The following is a 15,502-nucleotide window of genomic DNA, read 5'->3' as shown; positions in this document are numbered from 1 at the left end:
CTAAAAGTGTGCCCCACAAAGGCATGAAGTCCTGGAATGTGTTAACCTGAAGGCTGGTCCACAGCCTCCACCTGGAATTTAGACATCCCCATTAGCTGGGTGTTAACTCTTTACTGAAAGTTTGCAGAATAGTGAACTTTGGGATTGAAAGAATCTATATCCCTGCACTTTAAATGGAAAAATAATTATGTGTTTCCATCTTAATCAGAAACCCCAACCAGGGCTCTCAATATGACTAAAATACTCTTAAATACCCATATAACAATCTACCAAGTATTCATGCAAACATAAAGAATTTAACACACGGATTGTTCCATTACTGAGCAATGAGCTTATCTGTTGAGACCTTTGTTTGCAGAAACTTAGCAATATGGGACACAAATTAAAATTTCATTTTATAACAATCACCTATTTCAATATACTTTATCATTCCACCCTTTTCTTCTAGAATATTGGATTTTCAAGACCTTTTAGACTCACTGACTTTCTTCAAAGGCATTTCTACTTCCATAGGAAACATAGTTAAAAATGTACATATTTGCATATATTTCATATACATGTATAATCTGTCTAACATTAAAATTGACATGCATATGGAATTGGGAATCTGGCTAAGTCATCTCTCATTGTTACAAGCCTTCTGCTTCACTTACGGTTGAATGGTACAGGGAAGGCAGAGGCTAGGCGTGCTTGTACTGATTCCCCATTTGGGGCCTCTGCAGTATGTGTTTTCTACGACCTGGACTATACATACTATAATTATACAACTTTCAAAATTCCATATCTGTTGAATGTTCAACTGGGTGCTTCACTTACATAAGACCTGAAGCAAATGCAACATTTATGTCTCTATTCTCTCTATGACAGTGAATATAATGTTCTTAAAACCAAGAGAGATTGCAATCAACCATCTCAGTGGCTGAGGAAGACACCAGCCAGTTCTCCACCCAAGACACTTAGATTCTTCCTACCTCCCCCCTCTTTCTTCCCTCCCTCCCTCCCTCCCTTCTTTCCCCTGTCTCTTTCTTCTTTCCTTCCCTCCCTCTCTCCCTCCTTTCCTTCCTCCCTCCCTCCCTTCCTCTCTTTCTTTGTCTCTGTCTCTTTCTTCTTTCTCTCTTTCAGAACATAAGCAATTAATCCTGTTTTATTGGCTCTCAGAATTCCTTGGATCCAGTATATAGATATTCCTATCTGTAAACTCATTAAGATGATTTTCAAATATTGGCATGAGTCAACATATAGAGATCATTTCAGTAGCCCCTCCCTAGTAAAAACCAAGAATGCTCTTCTACTTTTAGCTATTGAAAATATAAATATATAAAAGAAATTCTACCTACATAAGAAAGAGATATTAAAGAACATGACTGCAAACTTTATTTCTCACTTATCTTTTACTTAATTTTTCTTAATTTGAAAATTAAAAATAGCAAGTATAACAAACCTGCAAACAGTGGAGAATTTCTACTTCATTGTGAACACAAGGCTGCAAACTGTCTCCTGAAAATGTGAAGCTAGTGGAATTTTTTCCATTTTAGTTAACTAGAAAAATTCATTCTTGAAGATAATTACTGTAACTCAGGTTTTAGCATACCAGAGAGTAGATCTCAATTTTATTTTCTTTTAAGTTTATTTAATTTGTGTTAATTACTGTTTCCATTTTAATAAATATTCTTGTGTTATTTTTTTAAAATTTATTTACTTTATCTATCCTTGGCTATGTTGGGTCTTCGTTGAGGTGCACGGGCTTCTCATTGTGGTGGCTTCTCGTTGCGGAGCACGGGCTCTAGGCGTGTGGGCTTCAGTAGTTGCGGCATGCGGGTTCAGTAGTTGTGGCTCGCGGGCTCTAGAGCGCAGACTCAGTAGTTGTGGCGCACGGGCTTAGTTGCTCCGCAGCACGTGGGGCTTTCCTTGACCAGGGCTCGAATGCGTGTCCCCTGCATTGGCAGGTGGATTCTTAACCACTGCGCCACCAGGGAAGCCCTTGTGTTATTTTTTATGACATTTTTTGGTTTCTTTTCGAACAGCTACACCCTGGCTAACCATGTCATAGGGTTGGTATTGCATTGTTCAGAGCGGCAGCACCAGATCAGAACTGTTAGACCCTGAGCAGTCATTTTTAACACAGAGTGGTGCAAGAGAGCTATTCAAGAAACTGCATTATTATCTTAATGTTGCCAAAACAATCTTTGTCATTTCTTTTGAATAGCACTTTGTCGGCTTCAGTTGACATGTGGCATGACCCTCAGGAATATAGGCATTACTATGGGATCTAAATGGAAATCAAATTTAAAATTTCTATTTTTGTAGCATTTTTGTGAATATTTATCACAAAAAATTAAGTATATTCCTCTTTCCCCTTCAGATTTGAAGGCCCAAACTGCCTTTAAGGAATGATCTTCTTAGAGCCGTGTGCAACTGATAAATATTTCATGAATGAAAGAATATTTGAATGGGCAAGTGTAGAGCAGTAGTATTCCAATTCATACATACTAGGATTTCAGGACTAATTTAATGAAGAGAAACCATTCTTCCTTTTTATAGCTTTGAGGTAATGACAGCAACAACTAATGCTATTGTAGAGCGTTTAACTGTTTACAGTGCCTTTTTTTTTTTTTTTTTTCTTTTTTTTGCGGTACGTGGGCCTCTCACTGCTGTGGCCTCTCCCGTTGCGGAGCACAGGCTCCGGACGCGCAGGCTCAGCGGCCATGGCTCACGGGCCCAGCCGCTCCGCGGCACGTGGGATCCTCCCAGACCGGGGCACGAACCCAGGTCCCCTGCATCGGCAGGTGGACTCTCAACCACTGCGCCACCAGGGAAGCCCCTACAGTGCATTTTAACAATTAGTGTTTAATGTCTCACTTGGTTTCTAGTACCAGTAAGAGAAACAAAAGATACAGCATGCGTGATACATCAGTTACTGATGTCAATGGCATGCATACAAATATTTTTTAAATGTGTAAGAGAAGGTCATAAATCTGCAGTTTAATAAAAACTCATTCATTCCCTATCTCCTTCATTCAATAAAATCTATCTAAGCGTGTACTATGTGGCAGGCACTGACGTGCAAAACAGACATTGTCCCCTGCCCTCAAGAAGTTTACAGCTTAGTGGAGAAAAAATTTACTAATCACATAAACTCACAAATAAATTTGTAATGATAAGCTGTGATGTTTCTGCTCTGAAGCAATGAGGAGAGCTGTGGGAGCATGTAAAGAGGGATTTTCAGCGAAGGCGTCCCTGGGGTAATAAGACTAGAATTGAGATTTACATGATGAAGATAAATTGCTTATATGAAAAGGGTGACACCAGGGGGAACAGACAGGGAAAGGGAGAGAGTGTTCTAGTAATTCCATAAGGACAGTGGTGAGAAATGAGGCAGATGAAGTAGCCAAGCTGGGTCATGCTGGGCCTTTGATTCAACTTATACATACATCCTGGTCTTTGTCCTCAGACCATAAAGTATGAAAGGAAATAATCAGATCTGTGTATTTAAAAATCATGCTGGAGGCTATAAAAATATAATAACAGTGAGTGCTGTTTTCACTAAATCACAATGGAATCTTATAAATATTTAAAATAAGTTGACCAGCCAAACAAGAAGTATATTTGAGTAACAGTGTGTCCACAGAAGAGTTTAATTGGATTAGGGTTTTGAACATTATAAGTAGATACACAAATTGCTTCAGACAATTTATGATCCCGGGACGGTATTTACTGTGCCCAAAGAGAAACTCATTCCTCTCGTTACTGTCTTCAGGACCACAGAGCATGTGATTAAACAGCAGTTTAGATGGCTATGCTACCAGGGTACAGCTGTATCAGATAGGGGTCAGGTTGCATTAGTTAGAAATTTGGCTTTAGCTAACATTGGCAGAACAGCTGCACCTCAGAGAACAGAGTGCACGGAGAATCCAGATATATGAAAAGAGGCAAAGCAGGACAAAGTGAAATAATAGGTGCTAAATGTCAAGACTCGTGAGGCGCTACTGGCTTGTCTACCAAGGAGTTTACTGACTTGGTTCACAACAGTCCTGAATGGTAGTTGTGATCTTATCTGGTTTTAACTACTACTTAGATCTTGGTTTTCACTAGCCAACTCATTGAATGGTTCTGGATTGATCCTCCTGCAGTCACTTATTACCTGTGAGAAACACACGGATAAAGATTGTGTAGAGAAGCACCTGTGCTCAGTTCAGCACCCTCCATCTCTCACCCCACTCCAGCAGTCATATAATAAGAACCTCACATTGCTGTCTCCTTCCATCTACCCCAAACCGCCATCTACAAAATAAGCATCTGTGAAGTAGGCTGAGTTTCCTTTTGGAGTAAAGAGATTGGAAAAGTAAGACAAGGTTGTCATAGTAAAGACCACTACTTAGGCAAGTGGAAGTTCTGCTACTGTGAATCTGCCTCGTCAGGGAACTTAAGTCAGAGAAGCCACTAGGAAGGTTAATACACACCTACTGTTATGATGGGTGAGACACTAGGCATGCGTGAGCGTATTTAACTTACCAATAGCCATATGAGATCTCTCTCTCTGTCTCTCTGTCTCTCTCTCTCTCTATATATATATGTAGATATATATACATATATGTGTGTATATATATCCATTTTATATATATATATATATATATATATCTCCTCATTTATAGTAAATGAGAAGAATGAAGATCAGAAAAGTTAAGTATTAATGCTCAAGGTTAGATAGATAGTAAGGACAAGATCCAGATCCTCATCTGCTGACTCTAAGTCAAGATGTGTCTCAGTTTATGTGCTTCATTCATTTAAAATTGGTATTTACATTTGTATTTATATCTGAAGGGGGGAATGTAAAACAATGAAGTCTTGATTGTAGAAAACTTATAAAACATGTAAAAAATCATCTAGTAGCGATAGAAAAATTTCATATTGAAATAAATTTAAAAAACTGCTATAGTGAATGACTTGGTACAAATTAATGATAAAAATAGGAAGATTAACATAACTTGTTTGTCAAAAGAAATAGAAACTTCTTTTTCCAGTGCAGTGTTGGCACAGCAAAAGAAGGGATTCTCCTTTCTTATTAATAATAGTGTGTCAGTATCAAGGGAAATTGTGTGATAGCTTGAACATGTTTCTACTGAATGAATATATTTGATTAAACAGCATGTGGAAAGATGCTCATTATCCAAGAAAATAACGAATCTTAGATCTTACGCACACTTTACATGTGTCAAGAAATACGTTGGTCAGATGAAGAGGAAAGTACATGGGTTGAGTCGAAGTCTGACTTGAAACAGCTGCTTTCAAATCTGTCCTGTTACACCAGAAAGTTTGACTGATGGAACCCACAGCTGCTTCCCCCTTTGCTCCCCAGCAGGGCTTCTTACCTCTGTAGTCAGTTCCTTTACATTGAGAAGGACTTTTATGGATACTAGGGGGAAATTAGCCAGTTCAACACATACAAAAAGGGAGCCAATATTTTCAAAGAAGAAGAGGCAGAAGGAGAAGGCTTAAGTTAAATTTAGTAAAATAAAAAAAAAAAACCCAAAGAAAATATGAGTGGATTTTTATCTTTCCTTGAGATGGTGAGTTCTTTTGAATCATTGACGTAAAGTCAAAAACTATAATAAGAAATGTGGATTAGTTTAGTGAAACAAAAATTTAAAATGTCAGTGTGTCAAATGAAGATATACACAGTGAAACACAGACAAGAAACTGGAAAAATAATAGTAACATATTAGAGAAAGTGTAAATACATTTGATAAATAAAAGCTCATATTTTAACAAGAAAAAAAGGACAAATGATGGGGAAAAAAGAGTAAACGATGTGACTGAGCAAATCACAAGAGAAGAAATAAAAATTGCCAAGAAACAAATGAAACACATTTCAAACTACCAGGTCTTCAAAGCCAAGCAGATTGAAACAATATGTTTGCCTGTTAGATTTTTACAAGATACGACACATTGTTTAAGTAGCTAAATCTTTCAACAGTTTTCCTTCTTGGCTGTTTGGTAATCTGTATCAATCTGTATCAAGTCATTCAAATGTATGTACTTACCTATCATATACCTTTGGGAATTTGTTCTAAGGAAATTGTTAAGACTTATATGCAATGATTTCTGTATGCAGATTTTTATTGAAGAATTATTTATAATAGTGAAATATTTTAAGTAATGAAAATACCCAACAAAAGGGGATTGGTTACTTAATTTTTGCACTCTGTCCCTATAGTACTCTGTAAGCCCACCTTGTAATTCTCAGAAAATTTATATTAATTATTCTCATTCATTTATTCAATAACCAAATACCCATTGAATGCTTACTATGTGTGCTAGGTACCTTTCAAGACACTGGGGATCAAGCAGTGAACAAAGTAGAGAAAAATTCTTGCCATACTGTAGAAACAAATGATTAAGCAAAGCAGCAGCAAATAAGTAAGGCATGTTATATGACAGATGGTGGTAAGTGCTATTAAAAATAGTGAGCAAGTGTGGGGATAATGATGGAGGATGGTGGAGGAGGGAATTGATGTGATGTTTTTTTTTTAAATGTATTCCTTCCTCCCTCCCTCCTTGTGCTGGATCTTCGTTACTGCGTGCAGGCTTTCCCTAGTTGCAGCAGGCAGGGGCTACTCTTCATTGTGGTGTGCAGGCTTCTCATTGCGGTGGCTTCTCTTGTTGTGGAGCATGGGCTCTAGGCATGTGGGCTTCAGTAGTTGCAGCACACGGGCTCAGTAGTTGTGGCGCACGGGCTTAATTGCTCCGTGGCATGTGGGATCTTCCTGGACCAGGGATTGAACCCATGTCCCCTACATTGGCAGGCGGATTCTTAACCACTGCACCACCAGGGAAGTCCCATGTGAATGATGTGATCTTAAATTGAGTGTTAAGGGAAAGCCTCAAGGAGGAGGTGACAAGTGATTCAAAACCTACCTGAGGAGAGGGATGGAGAGAAGAGCATTCTACACAGAGGGAGAAGCAAAATGAAAGCCTTTAGAGAGGAGCATATCTGATGCAGTCGAATCCCTGCCACTGTTACTGAGCAGAGAGAACCAAAGGCGGAATAGCAAAAGACGATGGGAATGCAGGCAGCCTCAGAGACCACCGTGAGGATGCGAGCTTTTTACCCAGAGAGGGATGGGAAGCCATTGGAAAGTATGATCAGAGAAGCAACATGAAACATGAAAGATGATTCTAAGCAACTGGAAGAAGGAAGTTGCCTTTGGCATAATTGCTGTTCAGCATCTATCTTCTCTGGCATATAAGGAGAGATCACAGCCAGATGGCCAGCAACTACTTTAGTGACCAGTATAGAATAGGAGCTTTATATCTACTCAATGATTAAATAAATATTGCACATATAAACTAAAATAGAGTGCAGATAACAAGAGAAAGTTTGTTCTCATATATATTTAATTTGGGGAAAATGCTTATAGGATGTTTGGTGAAATAAAATATTCAGCTCTACTTATAGAGAATAGTCCAAATTTGGAGAAGAGTGTATGGGTATCTACAGTTTGAAAAGTTGATGAAATGAATAAGCAGGAATTTCCGTAGTGGTTTTCTCTTGGTGTTAAACTTATAGATGACATGCTTGTTTGTTTGTTTGTTTGCTTTAGAATATGTCTTATCTAATTTGTCTGTAATAAATACATCATTTACAAAATTAGAAAGATGGACAGAGAAATAAATAATCTATTTTTTTTCCAACTTGACAGAGAGCAGAACAAAAGAAGATGTGTACAACTAACTAGGGAGAATACAATATCATTACTTATTAATATAAATCCTGGAACATTCTACCTGGAAATATTAGAAAATTTCCTGCTCTGAGATGCATAATATCTGGGCAGCCAGGTAATGACACAGCAGTGAAGGTTCCTTTCATCTGATCACATTCACAGGGCTGTCAGGATGTTAATCAGGGTATAAAGGTACATCTGTCTCAAAATCTGCGAGATGTTCTTGCTGACTTCTTTTATATATGGTGCTATTTTGACATTCCATATATAAAATATGGCCCCTTTTGTTCATTATCAGATTTTCAAAAAGATAGCTGTGCCACTGACCTACATTTTTATTTCATTTAACAATATGCCTTAGAGCTCTTTCTCTACTGGATCATATAGATCTACCTCATTCTTTTTTTCTGTGTGTACCATTTATATTATATAAGATGGATATGCTATAATTTGTCTGGTGACTCCCATATTGATGGACATATAAGTTTTTCCTCATTTTTTCACTATTAATGATAATGCCAGAATGGGTATCAGAGCATGCACCTCCTTTTGCTCTTGTGTAATTTCTTTAGGATAAATTCCTCATATTAGAATTGCTGAATAGAAGGTCATATGTGTTTTATTTTATTTTATTTTAGTTTAGTTTAGTTTAGGCTGCACTGTGTGGCATGCAGGATCTTTGTTCCCCAACCAGGGATTGAACCCGTGCCCCCTGCAGTGGAAGCATGGAGTCTTAACCACTGGACTGCTAGGGAAGTCCCTATATGTATTTATATTCCTTCATTCATTCATTCACTCATGAAGCAAAAATATTTGCTCCTATGTCAGGCATGGTTCTAGGATTAGAGATAAAGTCCTAGAAGTCCACATATATGCATTAATATACGATATTCGTTTTTTTCTTTCTGGCTAACGTCACTCTGTATGCCAGACTCTAGGTCCATCCACATCTCTAGAAATGACCCAATTTCATTCCTTTTTATGGCTGAGTAATATTCCATTGTATATGTGTACCGCATCTTCTTTATCCATTCATCTGTCATTGGACATTTAGGTTGTTTCCATGTCCCGGCTATTGTAAATAGTGCTGCAGTGAACATTGGGGTACATGTGTCCTTTTGAATTATGGTTTTCTCAGGGTATATGCCCAGTAGTGGGATTGCTGGGTCATATGGTAGTTCTATTTTTAGTTTTTTAAGGAATCTCCATGCTGTTCTCCATAGTGGCTGTATCAATTTACATTCCCACCAGCAGTGCAAGAGGGTTCCCTTTTCTCCAGCATTTATTGTTTGTAGACTTTTTGATGGCCATTCTGACCAGTGTGAGGTGATAACCTCATTGTAGTTTTGATTTGCATTTCTCTGATGAATAGTGATGTTGAGCATCCTTTCATGTGTTTGTTGGCAATCTGTATATCTTCTTTGGTGAAATGTCTATTTAGATCTTCCACCCTTTTTTTAATTGGGTTGTTTGTTTTTTTGATATTGAGCTCCATGAGCTGTTTGTACGCATATGTGTGGAGTCTAGAAAAATGGTACAGATGAACCTATGTGTAAGGCAGGAATAGAGATGTAGATATAGAGAACAAACATGTGGACACGGGAGGGAGGGGGAGGGTGGGATGAACTGGGAAATTTGGTTTGACATAACTACACTACCATATGTAAAACAGATAGCTAGTGGGAACCTGCTGTATAGCACAGGGAGCTCAGCTTGGGGCCCTGTGATGACCTAGATGGGTGGGATGGGGGGGTTGTGGGAAGCAGGTCCAAGAGGGAGGGGATATAGGTATACATATAGCTGATTCACTTCATTGTACAGCAGAAACTAACACAGCATTGTAAAGCAATTATACTCCCCACCTCCCCAAAAAAGAGATAAAGTCCTGAGCAAAATAAAATTCCTGTACATTAGCAGTTTACATTCCAGTGGCAACCAACAAATAAATGAGAGTTTATGTATGAGAATGTATGAGTATAAAATATGAAAAAAAATGCAACAGCATAATATCAAGTAGTGATAAGTGCTCTGAAGAAAGGTAGAGCAAGGTTTGGGTATTGAGGGTGACAGGAGTGCTCTCAGAGTTAAGGAAAATGGGGAGAAAAGGATCATTTATAGGAGAGCAGGAAATGGGCAAAAGGAATGAAGCCAATGGGAAAAGATTTGACAGAATCTGAATTTCTGCGGGTGAGGCATCCCATGTTATAGGCCTTGAGACAGAAGAATCCTGGAAATGTTTGAGGGAGAACCGAAAGGTGAGTGTGACTGGGGTAGAATGAGCAGGGGCTGAGGGTTAGGCAATGCTGGTGGAGAGGTAACTGGAGGCTGGTGGGAGATACCAGTGGAGAAGAAGGTAAAATAGCAAGGTTTTTGGATTTTATTGTTGAAGTGATGGGAATCCATTATATTGTTTTGAGCAGATAAGTGACATGATTTAATTTACATTTAAAATATGAATGTGGTTGCTTTAAAAAAAAATAGACTTCAGGGAGGCAATATTAGAAGCTGGAATCCCTGTGGAGAATCTACTGTAACAGTAGGTCAGACAACTGATAATGAAGCATTGGGGTAATTGTTCTAGAAGCTTAGTGAGAAGGAGTCAGATTGTATTGATATTCGAGGGTGGAAAGAATCTAGGATTTGCCAGATGTTTGGATTTGGTATGTGAGAGCAAAGGAGGAATCAGGATGATTTAAAATGTTGATAGATTCAGCTAAAATTTCCTCCAATATGACTTTTCCAAACCTTGCTTTTGTTGAACATATGTGAGATTCTCCCAAAACCTCAAAAGCAGTGAGTTTTGATAACTTTGTCCTGGGCATCACGCTTGGCATGGAGTTGGCATTTGATAACTATCTCTTGACTTAAAGAATGAAGTTAAATGTTACCTCTCTGATGCTTAACAATATAAGTTTTTTGTTGCTTTAATTTGCATCAGTGAACTTCAAGATCTTTTCATGTGTCTATTAGAAAATTGCATTTCTTCAGGAAGTGCCTGTTCTTAACCTTTGTTCCCTATGGTATTGGATTGTTTGCTTACTCTTATGAATATGTAGGAGTTTAAAAATATTTTCAGATATTATTTCTTTATTAAATATCATATATGTGGCTGAATATTGTTTGTTTAAACTTTATTTTTCTGTTTCTGATTGGACCAAAGATTTGGATGGACCTGCATAAAACTGCGTACATGTTGAGTTTTCTGCTCATTTGGGAGAAATCAAGAGCCTTTAAATCCATTTTATTATTCTCACTATTTGCCCATGTAAGTAGGTTTACAGATAGAAAAATGAAGGCTTAGCATGTTTAAGAGATTTATGTAAGGATAAACAGCAAATTCCCTGAATCTCATCAGTATGCTCTTTCCACTGAAGAACTGACTGCATCTCCAGATATGTTTCAGCATGTAATGTGAAAAGAAAAAACAAAAAGTGTGGCAGAGGAAGAATGGAGGTATAGCATATGAAGCATGACCATAATTTTATTTAAGATGAAAAACTACCATATAGATAGGGGTATGGATTTTTTTTGTACTTTCTATAATTTCCATTTTTCTGCTATAAGTGTATACTCTGTGTGTCTGTCTGTGTATGTGTAATAAGACATTAAATTGTCCCGAATTCATAAGAAAATGCCACACATATGGAGTAATACCATGCCAAAATGCCCCCTTAAGAAAATCTGAAATGAAGGGATGACCCTACCTGAACAGAAGAGCAGAATTAGGTGGTCTACTTTGGAATTTTAGAGGAAGGATGAAAATTCTGAAAGTCAGAATGGAATGAGAGGGAAAATGAAAGGTAGTAATGGTGAGATAATGGTTTAAAGGAGGACAGGAAATTGGGAAAAGGAGGAGGCAGGGATGGAGGGGAATCTTAAGTAAAATGATAGGAGTGAGTAACACATTGTATCACATTGAGGCCAGATAAGACTTGTATGTTTCCTGGACCTTGGAGTACTGGAGATGGAGTATATCTTGGGGCAAATCTATTCTGGGTGGCAAACTGTGACATACATTCTGCCCCTCCTCAATTCCACACTGAGGTCAGAGGACAGACATCACTAATCAATCAGAGTGCTCTTTCCCTTCCTCACTAAGCCTTCACAGCCCAATTCTTAAGTATAACCTGCCAGCGTCGATGCTTAAAGATGAACTGTGTCCCATATAATTGTATTCCAACCCTCTCATTTTGAAGATAACTAAATCAGAGGAAGGTCTTGTCCTAGGTCATCCATCTTTGGTTGTATCTACTTTCCTCAGGTATATTTTACAGTGATTCATTTGGTTTTCATGAGCCATTTAACTTCTCCTTGGATGATTACTTTGTGGAACAGTTGAAAGAGTATTTGTAGGAAGACTCAGGGATAAACCTGCACTGAGTTGTCTCTAGGACCACTGGTCTTGGGTATCCTTGATTATCTCATCCAGAAAAAGGCATATTGATACTTGGCTTACCTGATGGATGATGATAACTGTATGCATTCCCCTTATATTTTTGATCCGCGATTCTTACAACACATCACTACCTAAGGATAATAAAACTTTGGCAAAGTAGTAGCAAATAACAGAGCCGTTTAGAAGGCAAAATCTCAAAAATCATCATTTATTGAGTCAAAGTATGATGTATGATTTTAGAAACAGAGAGATGCATACCAGTTTTTCTCTTCTATGATAAAATTAAACTCTACATTTATTAGTTATGTAGAAAATGCTCATCATGCATCAGTTTTTTGAGATTAAAGCAAAATAAGTCATCAGCCCTCTTTGACATTTAATTTGTCTCAATGTCGTTATATATTTGAAGTAAGTTATTAATTACCCTTAATTACATTCATTTTAAATGGTGGAGTTTCCATTTCTAAGTACTTGTTTCATAATTCCTGGAAGAGTTATAAATTCTGCTCAATTTAACAAATATTTATTAAGGTTATTTTATGCAAGGTATGATTTTAAATGTTTTGGATAACCACTGATTTCACATCCCTTGGGAAAATTAAATGTACCTCTACCTCCTGTAACTATTTATTACTGCTGTTAGAGCTTTAGGCCTGGTTTTTACATTCTGGAAGACAATAGCAGGTATTGGGGGAGGAGGATTTTCCCAATATTTGAAAGAGGGAATTTGACCACGTCCTTAGAATGAGCAAACATATTGGAGTTAAAAAAAAGATCCCATAAATATCTTTATGTAGGGAGCATTGGATGATGGATAATGGGTTTTATTCCTAACATAACTTTTTTATTAGATGCCATAGTGGACTTTACATGCTTTTGTTTATCATGACCGTGCATTTCAAATGAAGGGATAACATTAGAAATGACCCAGTGGAAAGAGTTATTCAAGTTCTCCTAAGAAGTGTGGTGTCTAGTAGCCTGTCTCCCTCCGGGCACAGAGGGTAGAGTGCTGGGGTGGGTGAGGCATGAAGGGATTTGAGTTCCTGTAGGTAGTTTCTCTCTGCCCCTTCTCTTCCCATCTCTCTCTGAGCCTGTCCTTTGAGAGATCCTAACAGTCCCAAATTGGGCCCATGGGATAAGGCATGGTAGTCAAGACCCTAACTGGCAACTGATCCATATACTATTTCCCTTTTATTTTTCAAATACAAAAATAAATTTGTTTCTTACTTATTTTTTTTAATTGATTCTATTTGCCTGTTATTGATATGGGGATGGGGTATGTGCTTTACTCCTTGCATTTACTTCTGGGCCTGATTGATGGAGAACAATGACCCACATTCCTTTGAAACCAAAGGAATGGTGGTGTTATATTTTGCCCCTTCTTTCCACTAGACACCTTTTTATTGTGTGAAAAGAAACCGAAAAATTCAGGGACTGCCTCTAGCATACAAGTCATAAGAACTTGAACGTTATATTGTCACCACCCACAGGGTCTCGCATTTTCTTAATTTTCTGGACATTCAGAGCTGTCTGGAGCTCTGACAAACAAACCTGCCTTATCTAGATTTAAGGTAAGCTGACCAGCCCTCACCTCAAAATAACAATGTACCAAGGTGGCTTCGTAGGGAATTGACTCAAGATTTACTATATCTGATAATTAAATACAGAAGAGGTTACAACTCTGAAAGAGAGCAGGTAGTTTTCCAGTTTTCCTCAGAGCTGAAATTACTTGTCTAGTGAAAATGAAAAGCAAGAGGAGATGAAGCCAGGGTCTCCTGATGAAAGGTGAATGAATGCTGATGACTGTTTCCTAGGGGAGAGCTCTAAGCCATATTTAATGCCACAGAAGATGAGAAAGAGGTGAAGGTCTGTCATCAAAACCATGACAATGATTTCCCCCAAAGGCATAATAAATCTTTAAATGCTAAAAATTTTAACGTGAGATAAAAAGTATTTTATAGGGAAAAAAATGCTGTCTAATGGTGTTCCAGTTATAAGAAGCACTTTTCAGGAATTAAGTTGAGAATCCCACACATTTCCTGTACTCGCCATAGATGGGTGATTAGCTTGGCAGGTGAAAGGAGGATGGTCCAGAGGTTTCGCATATACCCATTGCTCCCACACATGAATAGCCTTTTCTCAGTATCAACATCCCACACCTGCATGATACTTTGTTATAACTGGTGAACCTACATTGACCCGTCGTCATCACCCAATGTTCCTGGTTTACATTAGGGTTTGCTCTTGGTGTTGTACATTCTGTGGCTTTAGACAAACGTATAACGACATGTATCCACCATTATAGTATCATGCAGAGTAGTTTCACTGCCCTAAAAACTCTCTGTGCTCTGTCTGTTCATCCCTCCCTCCTTCCTTCTCTCCCTTCCTCCCTCCTTCCCTGCTTCCCTCCCTCCCTCCCTCCCTCCCAACCCAGGGCTGATCTTTTCAATGTCTCCACAGTTTTGCCTTTTCTGGGATGTCATATAGTTGGAATCTATATGACAGTGTATATAAAAGGCAGTGTATATAGCCTTTTCAGATTGGCTTCTTTCACTTAGTAATATGGGTTTAAGGTTTCTCTCTGTCTTTTCATGGCTTGGCAACTCATTTCTTCTTAGTACTGAATAACATTACTTTGTCTGGACATACCACAGTGTATCTGTTCACCTACTGAAGGACATCTTGATTGCTTCCAAGTTCGGCAATTATAAAGTCAATTATGAGTAAATCTTTATGCAACTGTGAATGAAGCTGTTTTATACAACTGTGAATAAAGCTGCTTTACACAATTGTGAATAAAACATAAAAGAAAGTTATGTTTTATTTTCAACTTTAAAAAATCTGAAGATTTCACATAAATATCTGCATGCTGGGTTCTTTAGAAAAAGTCAAAAGATCAGTCAGTGTTGGGCAGGCTACAGAGCAGTGGACAGATGGAGCTGAAGAGAGGCTCTAGCCCTTCCGTGAGGCCTCAGTTTTGTGTTCATCGCATCCCCATCCCTGTGCATCCAACGCCCACCCCCCGCCCCGCCCCCCACACTTAACTCTTCACGTCATCTGTTTTCTATAAGCATTTGAGTTTTGCATCCCTTGGAGGGGTGGAAACCAAATGGATGCATTGTTGTTTTAAGGTTTTTGGCTTTCGTTCAGACACCTCAGGGCTCCTGATGCATAATTTTCTATCTCTTCAGTTCATATTGCTAAGGTATATTATTTTGAAGGAGAAGGGAGGGGGATTGAGGGTCTGGACCTAGATTACAGAAACTAAAAGTCTATTGGGCAGGCCGTCTTGTTCCAGGGCTTTCTGAGGTCCCCTCCGCCCGCTTGCTCTGGCTCTCCCCTGGCCACCTGAGGGTGTGGCCAAGCCCTGACTCTCTCCTTC

At 38.4% G+C, this 15,502-nt stretch overlaps 2 protein-coding genes across 10 annotated transcripts in view; one reads left to right on the top strand and one right to left on the bottom strand.

The window, feature by feature from the left end:
- NRG3 (neuregulin 3) overlaps positions 1 to 15,502 on the top strand; it is a 1,065,324-nt gene that overhangs the window by 194,044 nt on the left and 855,778 nt on the right. The gene's annotated exons all lie outside the window — the stretch shown is intronic.
- LOC307175142 (uncharacterized protein) overlaps positions 1 to 15,502 on the bottom strand; it is a gene marked incomplete at its 5' end in the record, with an annotated part of 82,545 nt that overhangs the window by 33,769 nt on the left and 33,274 nt on the right. The window lies entirely within an intron of this gene.

The sequence above is a fragment of the Stenella coeruleoalba genome (assembly GCF_951394435.1).
Source record: "Stenella coeruleoalba genome assembly, chromosome: 16".
NCBI lineage: Eukaryota > Metazoa > Chordata > Mammalia > Artiodactyla > Delphinidae > Stenella > Stenella coeruleoalba.
The sequence above is the reverse complement of the archived record's forward strand: the minus strand, read 5'-3'. Positions and strand labels throughout refer to the sequence as shown.